This window comes from Nicotiana tabacum, chromosome 9 (genome assembly GCF_000715075.1).
Source record: "Nicotiana tabacum cultivar K326 chromosome 9, ASM71507v2, whole genome shotgun sequence".
Classification (NCBI taxonomy): Eukaryota; Viridiplantae; Streptophyta; class Magnoliopsida; order Solanales; family Solanaceae; genus Nicotiana; species Nicotiana tabacum.
In genome coordinates, this window is record NC_134088.1 from 26,393,668 (window position 1) to 26,405,098 (window position 11,431).

General features: G+C 35.1%; 1 pseudogene; it reads left to right on the plus strand.

The window, feature by feature from the left end:
* Positions 1-5,285: 5,285 nt before the first annotated feature.
* On the plus strand, positions 5,286-7,509 carry LOC107832643 (uncharacterized; annotated as a pseudogene).
* The last annotated feature ends 3,922 nt before the right edge of the window (positions 7,510-11,431 follow it).

Consider the following 11,431-nt stretch of genomic DNA (forward strand, 5'->3'; position numbering starts at 1 on the left):
TTATTCGGATGGAGTACTGCCGACAACTTAGCATGCCCTTATTGTATGGAGGAAGTACAACCCTTCATATTGCACCATGGTGGGAAAACAACTTGGTTTGATAGTTATCGAATGTTTCTTGACCAAAATCATCCGTTTAGGAGAGATCGTAAAAACTTTCGTAAAGGTAAGACTGTCGGAAGGGTACCACCACCCATTAGAACAGGAGAGGAAATCTTGAACCAAATTTGTGAGTTGGGACTAAGGAAAGTAACTGAGTTAGATGCACAAGAAGTTAATGGGAGAATATATGGGTCTTGTGGATGGAAAAAACGAAGCATCTTTTGGGATTTGCCTTATTAAAGCTCTAACATGATCCGACATAATCTCGATATTATGAATATTGAGAAGAATATCTTTGATAATGTATTTAACATTGTTCTTAACGTTGATGGCAAAACAAAAGATAATCCAAAGGCACGTGAAGATATGGTAAACTATAGACCGCAATTGGCAAAAAATCTTATTGATAGAAGCTATCCTAAAGCTGCATATACAATAGAGAAGAAGGAAAAAATTATCTTGTTCGATTGGTTGGAAAATGCGAAGTTTCCTGATGGGTATGTTTCGAATTTGAGTCGATGCCTAGACACATAAAAGTATAAATTATTTGGTATGAAAAATTATTATTTCCACGTGTTCATACAACAACGATGTACTTAAATTTGATTGTTATATTTAGCTAAGCCTTATAAATATTTTTAAATAGGTCCGATGCAACCACATTGAGAACCAACTCTTGCGTAGTCTTGCTCATGGACCATTAATAAGCGCGAAATGGTATCCAGTGTATTTTGTTAATGGATACAAATTTCACACAGAATGTCATGGTAGTGCAAGATCAACAATAAATAGTGGAGTTTGTATCTCGGATCCAAATGTTGGTGACTACTATGGACGAATACAAGAGATTATACAAGTAGAATATCGCGAAGTGCCTTTAAAGCAAACTGTATTATTCAAGTGTGAATGGATTTGTCATGCCCCAAACCAGGGGAGGCACGACTGGGACTCGATACTGTATTTGATCGAGTTAGCCACTAAACATACTAGCTAACTAGACTGGGGGCCCAACAGATCGGGCAGTACAACATCTGAAATACTAAGCCTGGACCGTAAGGTTATGACATAAATAACAATAAGCCATATAAACATAGGTAGACAAGCCAAAATAATAAAATACTAGCTGACCGACGAGGCCGCGACTGAAGACATACATGCCTACACACCTATATATACATGCCAAGCCTATGGGCCGGAGACTGAAAGCAGCAAAAAGAAACCCAGAATAATGTATCCACAATAGCCTCTAAGAGTGTCATAAGCACTGTCGGGATAAGGCCCCAACTATACCCAAACTGTACAACAAAAGTAACCATCCTATGAAAGCTCCATGAAGAGGTGGAGCTTACCAACTCACAGCTGAATCCCGAAATCCTAGCGGAGGGGTCGATCAGAGTCCTTACCTGGACCTGCACGCACGAAACAAAAATGCAGTGTCCCCAGGCAACGGGACATCAGTATGAATAAAAATGTACTAGTATGTAAGGCAAAAAGTAGAATCATACATAGCTGATGTAAAAAGGTAATAAAGATACCACCTGACACTGAAACTCTGATAGCCTCCATGGCCGACATCTGACCTCATAGTAATAAAATATGCATGGTATGCTCGTGTAATCATATGTCGTGAATACATATATATTGATGCAAATGCATGACATACCCAACCAAATGCTAGCAATGGCGGTCTCTCCCGATAGCTAACCGGTATCATATTGCCAACCTGTGGCCATCTGTACAATATATATAGTCTTTCGGGCAAATAGGCCCCTTACCTCCGATTATAGCTCGAAGTCCATGCATAATATGTCATGTATGATATGAAATTTGAATGCACATAATAGGCCATAACAAGAACTTAGCCAACCTTGGCTCATTGGTACTCTTATTCTCATAATCACCTTCGTATCGCATACAAATATCTCGTGGAACCTCATATCTTTTTTAATAAATTTGAAAACTTAACTCGACTTTTAGAAAGATAACTTAACTCTGAATATGTTCATAAAAAGCTTAAGGTGCTTCACTTAGTCCTTATACCTGATTTCTTGATAATTAGTAAAAGAAAGTATTTCAAAAAAATCAAATGTTTTAGTAGTTTAAACATAAAAATTATATTTGAGAATTTTGAAATCGACGTGTCACTTTAGAGATTTTAAAATACACTTTAACAAGAAAGAAGGACTGATCGCAAATACTAAATGCCTTTATTTTTAAGTCACACAACCCAAAGACGAATAAGAATTCATATATATGGACATATATTTAAGAAAGCCGACAAAATGACATATATAGATGTCGAATACCCTTTTTAACCGAACGAGTGGAATATCAACCTAATAGCATCATGAAAATACTTCAGCTACGATACCAATGCCTTTCACAGAAGGTCTTTCTAGCAACAGAATAGTAAAATATCACATTTGGCATCTTAGGAATTTCCCAAAATTCGTCGCTAAAAAGAAGGACGAAGATTAGCCTTAACATACCTCTCCAACAAACGTCCGAATGCATGTAGTTCCTTCACGAAAGTTGTTGCTTACGTCCTAAGCTTCAAAACTACTATATATATGCAGCTTATACGTACATATAAACAGTTCATAAATGAGTTTAAATCGGCAGATTTGCCATATGACCCTAACTTGATGAAACGCTCGTAGAACTTTGTAAAAACGATCATAAAAGAGTCCCAAGATGATTACCTTGGAAAACCAAGTATAAATCCTGAAGAACCAGCAAGAACAACAATTTCCTATCTTCCAAAAATACCTCCAAACACAGCTAATAGAAGGGGAAAACGATTGCAAAGCGTAGAGACTGCGCTTCTAGGCACGGGGGCAAACTTTAACGATAGAAATCGTTAAAAACGCACCTTAATCACTTAAGAACACCATGAAACCCTCTCTTAAGCTTTCTCACTATTTTTGGACGAAGATGAAATGTTTTGGGGTCTTAAAAGTCGGATTTTCTGACTTATACCACTTGTTTGACCCGACCCGGTTCGCGACCCGATTCCAGCCCGGACAGTCCGTGGTAAAACAGTCATAACCTTTTACTTCAATGTCGGTTTGATGTGAGATTTCTTTGGTTACAAAAGAGACTCGTAGACCTTCGATTTGGTAGGTTGTGGGTCCCATAACTCTTTATATATTGGGAGAAATGATCTGATAAATTTGACCCAAAGTTTAGAAAATATATTAGAGAAATTTATGATAACTTTTGCCGACCTTTATTTCGCAACTTGCTTGACTCCAAAACTTAACATGTGACCAGTGTGATATTATAATACCTCATAACACATTATTCTTAGCACACTCTTAGTCTTATCCCACAGGGGCAAGTTAACTTAAACCTTCCGAACGCGCGGGGTGCTACGCGAGCCATTTCTTTAACCATGAACCTTTGTTTAAGGTATTCCTTTGACTTAAAGCTTTAGTTTAGTTCCTTGATATTATCACACATTTTCAGTCTTATTCTCCCAATGTGCTATACCCAATCATATTTACCTAATATAACCACATCACGTTACGTATATTACGTAAGAGAAGAGAGAAAAAAACACCTATATATATTACCTACAAAAACACCTGGGGTCTCACAGGATTGATCCAACTATGAATGTTGGTGTTAAAGAGCATAATCAGTACAAATTGGTCAATGTGAACCATCGCCGTGGCTTTAAAAAGTATGAACCTTTTATTCTTGCGATGCAAGCAACTAGAGTATGTTATGTGCCTTATCTTGGTATGAAAAAGGATAATGATGATTGGGTAGTTGTTTTGAAAGTTAAACCTCGAGATGTTATTGACCTTCATGATGAGGCACTAACATCCACTCCAGAACCGAATCTTCCATTCCAAATTGAAGAAGTTGAAGTCCATGAGATAGATATGAATTTCACCATAAATGAGAATATAATCTTACATGATCCAAATGAGGATGTAATTGAAATGGTTGAACCCCTTGATGATGAACTATTGCCAGGGCTTCATGAATTTGAAGAAGAATCTTCAGAAGACGAGTATAAAACTGAGGATGAAAATGAAGAGGTTGATGAGGAAGAGTTTGAAGAAGAAACATATATGACTAATGTGTTGATAAAAATGTACTACTATATTTCATTGAATTTTGTTTGTAGTAGTCTTTGTGGTATGCTATAAGTTATATGTTTATATTGTAATATAATCTATAGAGTAAATGTACTGTTGTTTCTTGATATTGATCCAGCGCGTCTGTAAGTAAATGTACTGTTGTTATGTCTTACTTTTCAGACCATTACCTCATCTGGTATGAAGAAAGGCGAGTTTCTTTTAGCTAGTGTACACACTCAGCTAAGGAACAAAAACTTCACAACTGATTGTTTCCTGAAGAAAGGCGAGTTCCTTATAGTTTATTTCTCTTTGCTCTTATTCAGATTGTTTCATGTTCTGGTTTTAAATTACAACAAATACTGTCAAATGCTTTGTCTAACAATTATTGTTGTAAGTTGACATGTTATGATAGCCAGTGTATCAATGTCTATCTTACATAGTTTCTGTGCATATCTCTTTCATCAGACAGTTGAAAGAGTTCCATCCATCTGTGTTGTGTTATGTCATCCGCTCGCACTTTATCCATTCTTTTTCTGTAGTTTCTGATTCTATAAACAAATCATGTCTTATATGTTAGCTTATAATGTTTAGTGGTCTTGGTTATAGTGATGTTCATGTCTGATGTGATTGGATAAGCTACTTGAGATCATATTTGGTTCCCACCATTTATAGCAAGGATTCAGGTAAGCATCTTTTAAAGTCTCAATTTAAACTATCAAAGCCTTCTTATTGCATCTCGATGTTCATTTAAACTAACATAAGTGGTATAAGCTAGCTTCCCTTCTTTCTAACATGATTGGTATTAGTCTTCCAAAAAGAAAAAAAGTTAAGAAAACAGGAATAAGAAAGCTATGTCCATTCCTTTTAAAAATAAACAGGAGGAAACTTTAGGACTCAAGTTTTTACTTTGCTTCAAGATTATATGCAGTTTCTTAAATTAAGAGAAGGGACATATAGCCATAAACTACTTGTAATAATATCTAGCAGATTGACTTTGCATAGAAAGAAATTGATTGGACCTGATGTATGCTAATAAAGTTTAGGTGAACAATACAGATGCATATCCTTTTTATTTTTATATATTTTGTAGATATGCCTCGAGGGAGAGGAAGAGGGAGAGGTAGTGCAGGTCGTGTAAGCAAATCTTCAGTTAGGGGTAATTGTGCTACTCGTGAAAACATGCCTACTTTTCCCATTACCACAACTAGTCCTCAACAAGGTGCCACCAATTCGTTTGGTAGACCATATCACATCAACCAAGTTCAAACATCAGGCTATGGTTGTACTCCACTCATTAATTTGTAATCATCTCCAATTATACCTAATCAGAGCAACACAATAGGTGAGGGTACATCTTCTCAAAGCAACCTAATAGGCGAAGCTGAATGTAGCAGTACCTGTGGGCCGCAGACGCTTCTTACTATTTTTCTCATAGGGTTAGTCCATGCTTGTACTATTATTTTTGATATATTGTTATTGATATATGGTATACCTTGAAATAATGTCTTATAATTTGTTCAGGTTAGAACCTTCAAGAGAATGCTCTGAGTTTATAACTAATTCTTTCAAGCATGAACTTGATCCTAATGGAATCAACTGGAAAAGCGTCTCGGATAAGACAAAAAGATTTTATTTTGGAGAATTCAAGGTATAATCCATCACAATTGAATTTAGAAAGTATATTAACTTTTATATGTAACTTATTAATGTTATTACGTTACAAAATAATTTCAGAAGGTATTCTACTGGGATTCTTCAATTGATACTACTGTGTGGAACCAATGGGAGTATAGGGTAGCAAAAAGATACAGTGATTTCATTAGCAAACTAAAAATAATGGGGTGCAACGGAAATCGATTCCAAATAATGTGTGGAAAAGTTGGATGAGACTTTGGAAAGATCCTAAGTGTGTTGAAAAGTTAGAAATAAATGTAAAATATTGTTGTGGTTGTGGGAGCGGAGTTGTCACTGAGACTCACACGGGTGGCTCTATTAGTGCTGGGGAGTATCGCAAGAGACTTTTAAGTGTATATAAAATATCTGAAAATCTCATTTAAGTTTGCACTAATTCCAATCTGAAAATCTTATTTAAGTTCGGTTGCCTGAAGTTGTGAGTTGCGGATTGTCTCTTGTTCTGTTTTTAATATTCTCTGCTTTAAATTATTGTTTGAGAATTTCTTTTCGAAAAATCTGGGTTGTCATTATGTGCCGAAATTGAAGTTAGCAGCTGGATGAAGAGATTTTAGGTGATGATTTCTTTCTTGCTAGTTGTTGAGCTTTCTGTTTACAAGAGTGAACATTTCTTAACAATTAGTGCACCTTTGTTAAAGGAATTGGCCAAATAGTACTATTAACTGTTAGATGAATTTCTACATCCGTTACAGCCATTCAATCTTTCTGTTTTTGAGTTCATGGCGAATGATATGAAACAAAAAACAATAGTAAGGTTCATTTCACCAAACATGCATCCTTGTGACACCGTTGGAAGTTTGACCCCTTTGTATTTTATATTCCTTTATTTTTATTATCATAAGGTAGTAGAAAGTGGCATATAAATCAAGAATAGACAGATTTTGGCACCAAAGATTTGGACCACTTTGTATTTTATATTCCTTTGTTGTTATTAACATCCCTTGCTTCCTTTTCTCAATGTTATTTTTCAATCTCATTTTTATGCAAATGTCTTTTTGCCAATCTTTTGAATTGAATATATTTTGTATAGACTGTTAAAAAGAGTCAAGATCCAACACCAAGTGATATACATTTGCACGTCCATACACATGGTAATGATGGAAAATCTTTTGCTGGTGAGAAATCCCGAATCGTACATATAAGTCAACTTTTTAAATAATTTTATTGACTTTACTTTCATATCTTTTTTTCATTTTTTAAAATTAAATACTAGTATTCTTTAATGTATCAATTTCACTAATTATTAACTCTTCTACATGAAAAATATCAGGAAATATTACAACAACAAACACAGAGTCAATCAGATATTGATCATTGTAAAGCATATTACAAAGTTGCGGGAGGAAAAAAGAAAAGAAGAGTATATGGTCTTGGATCTCAAACAAAATACTACTACGGGACGAATCTTTGTGACTCTTTTGGATCTGATGCAACATCCTCAGTAGCACCTTCAAATGCTCAATCAACACCGATAGGGAATTTGGATGAGTTAGTGACACGATTGATTCATGTACTGACAAATCATATAGTTCCTGTAATCGTTAAGTTTGTGGATGTTTTGTACTTAACGATACAGTTATATGCATTATGCTATATATTTTGGACCTTGTTGAATGTTAATTAATGTTAATATCAGTCACTTTTAATTAAGTATATTTAATACTCCTCTCCGTTCCAATTTATGTGAACCTATTTGACTGGGCACGGAGTTTAAGAAAAAATAAAGACTTTTAAAATTTGTGGTCCTAAACAAGTCAAAAATGGGTCCAGAGTATTTGCGTGGTTATCAAAGCTTCTCATTAAAGGTAGAATTGGGAGTTTAAGCTAAATTATTTTCAAATTTAGAAATGGGTCATTCTTTTTAGAACGGACCAAAAAGAAAATAGGTTCACGTAAATTGGAACGGAGGGAATAGCATTTATGTAATATGCTTGAACAGGGGTACATTTAATGTAATAAAAAAAATTAAAAATTAAAAACAATTAGCGACAAATATTTTTCTTAGCTAAAATTAACGCATAAAATTAAATCTTGCGACGGATTGGCGACAAAAGATTCTTATCGCTAAAAGTAGGAATAACTAGCGACAAATTCTTTCCTTGCTAATAAGAACAAACAACGAATTTTGTTATGAATTGCAGCGACAAAATTAGTCAAAATAGCGACTTTTTTTTCAGTCGTTAAACTTTGCTACGGATATTGCGTCGCTAATCCGTCGCTATATCTGCGACGGTTTTGTATTTTTCGTCGCTATGAGCTTAGCTACGAGCATTTTAGAGACCACCTTGAATCTGTCGCTAAACTTAATTTTAATATAATTTAATATGCTGTAGAAAATTATTTATTTCATTTTCCAGGTTTCCAATTCTACTAGTCATGAATATTACGTTTCCTTGCTTTTAAAGCGACCAAATAGTTTTTTTTTTTTTTTAAAAAAAAAGGCTTCATTTTTCTTTCTTTCTTAATCTTTCTTGATAAATTCCAATTAGGGCAATTCAACCATTGACATCCCCTACATCTACAGTTATTTTGGTGTCTATTTTGGTGTCTACTATGGATTGCAAAATTAGCCCATGCAAATATGACTACCTTGATCCGCCCAAAGTATATTTTATGGCGGGTTTCGGTCGGTAAAAATAGCACGGGCTAGCCAATTTTTGGACTGATAATTCAAAAATAGCCATCGTTTGCAAAGTCATTAAAAATTAGCCACTATTTTGCTGCAACACGAACCGGTCCAGCATAATATACTGGAGACTGGTGCACCTGTGTATGAACTTCCAGCATATTATGATGGAACTCCAACACGCGGAAAGTTCCAGCATAATATACTGGAGATTGGAGCACCTGTGTATGAACTTCTAGCAAATTATGCTGGACCGGTATATTATACTGGAACTCCAGTATATTATGGTGGAATATTTTCCGGATTTTGAACAGTATTTTCGTTCAGATTTATCTTTACATAAAAAGTGGCTAAATTTCGATTACTTTTGAAACTGTGGCTATTTTTAAATTTCTTCCTTTCGGCCGCAGCTAAAGCCAACCCGTATAAGTTGGGCTGATTTGGACTTTATATGTTGCCAATTTGACCTAGAAGAAATCTTGTCAAAATATTTCTTTTAAAAAAAATTATATTACATATAGCCACAATAAAAAAATAGTTTTATACATTTGTGTGGTGACTAAAAAAATTACAATAAAACAAACAAAGAAGTCAAAGTTTGATTTGAATTGACAGGCTTGTGGGAGAGGGTTGGGCTATGATCAATTATTTAGCCATTTTGAGCTTGCTCATCTCACTTCAAGTAATCTTTGTGGGGGATAATAACTTGCCTATTTATTTATTTAGCTCATTTTGATCCATCCGAATTCAGCTCAACCCACCTATTTGATACACTTACATGTATTCTACAAAAAAATCTTAGATAACTAATCTCGGGACAATTAATCCTAAGATAACTTGTTTCCCAACCAAATACTCCTTAATAGCCACACAACTTGTTTAGACCACAATTAATTTTCCCCAAAAGAAAAAACTCTCATATTTTATGTCTAGTCAAAATGCATCACATAAAATAAGACCAAAATATCATTAAATTTATGATTTACTCCCTCCGTTTTAACTTATGTGAACATGTTTGATTAGGTATGAACATAGCATTAAATTTATGATTTACTCCCTCCGTTTCAATTTATGTGAACATGTTTGACTGGGTACGAAATTTAAGAAAAAAATAAAGACTTTTAGAATTTGTGGTTCTAAACAAGTCAAAATATTTGTATGACTATAATTCTTTTGAAACTTTGGTGGTAAACATGTCAGGGTATTTGTATGGTTATAAAAGTTTCTCATTAAAGGTAGAATTGAAAATTCAAGCTAAATTATTTCAAATTTAAAAAGGGATCATTCTTTTTGGAATTGACCAAAAAAAATAAATTTACAACACTATTGTAGCAGCTATCAGTGTCAGGTTTGTGAGTATCCGATACTAATCTAGCGTAGACAAGTCCCAAGACACGATATTCCGTCACCAAAGATCAAGGCAACTCCGAACGTTTATGATTATGGCATGGAATATTTGAAACAGACTCCTAAAATTTGTGGACATGATTATATTCCGCCCAACTCTCAGCCATTTTATCTAGTTTAAGTGATCTATCAATGATAGTATTATGTAATATGTGCGATCAAATGTCTCCGTGAGGTTAGCCACTTTGTTTTTTCTTTCTTACTGAAAATGAAAATACCATTCGTACTTCGTAATTGTGCACGTCAATCCACTATAAAAGGCGCCCAGCCGTCCTCATCAAGAGAGATCAAGCCACACTATAATGCTACCTGAAATCGTCACTCTTTAAGATTTCTCTCTAATAATGTTAAACATATCTCTTAACTAATTTAATTCTTATGTTGCATTGGTGTAACGATCCAACCGGTCGTTTTAAATATTATAACCATGTTCCCCCATTTACTGCTCAATTTATGTCTTGCAATTGATTTATGACTTATCAGGTTAGTTGAATTTTTGGATCGTGACAATGTGGTATCAGAGCTCTAGATTTATAGGTTCTACAAGTCATGAGCAAGTATCTAGTAGAGTCTTGCGGATCGGTATGATGATGTCCATACTTATCTTCGAGAGGCTACATGGCATTTAGGATATATACTTCCCATCTTTCTTCCCTTATCGTGCGGGATTGATTCAGCTTGGGACATAACTCTTTGAATTCCTTCCACGTATTCGTATGCGCACATGAGCACTCGGTATCAGTTGTGTATCGCCGGCTTGTGATTTCAGGGATGATGTGCGAGATGTAAATTCTATGTTTTGGTGATGGGCCAGTCTGGAGGACTTGAGGCCATGGTTAGACCGTAGTTTAAGCTCGGTAGCTTCAGTTATAACTTGTACAATTGGACTCATATGTCCGGTAATGATCCTACAGTGGATTTTATGGCTCGATGAGCGGTGGAATGACAGTATGATGGGTATGATATGACCGCGAGATGTGTTAAGATGATTTGAATGTGACAAGAAGTGTTTCCTTGAAATGTAAAGAAATGGCCATTGAGTGCTTGATTTTCGTTTTAATGTGACGTACAGTCTCGAGTATGAATGTTTTGAAGGATCTTTCATATTGTTAAATTTTGGGGTAAATTAAATTCTCATGTGTGGGTAATGAGTTTGGAGTCAGATTGACTAAGTGATTGCATAGTAATTGTGACTGCGAAAAGATATAACAAGATACCAATTTGAGGCTAGAGAGGTGGGTTATCTCCGGGAGAGTAATCTACGTAGGTATGTTCCTTATATGTGAGTGGAGAGTTACTTTTCCGCCAGCAGGCATATGTGTGGAGATTTGAGTTTGAATCTGGCTGAGAAAGTTGACTTGAGTGTCAAGAGAATGATTGCGAGCTTAGCAGATGATTTGGGGTATGTTTATGGTTAGCGTTGTATGAGCTTGAGAAGAATTTTTCGTTGAACTGACGGAAGTATTAGGGCAGTAGTAGAGTATGGATATTGTAAGTTATGGAGTATTTAAAT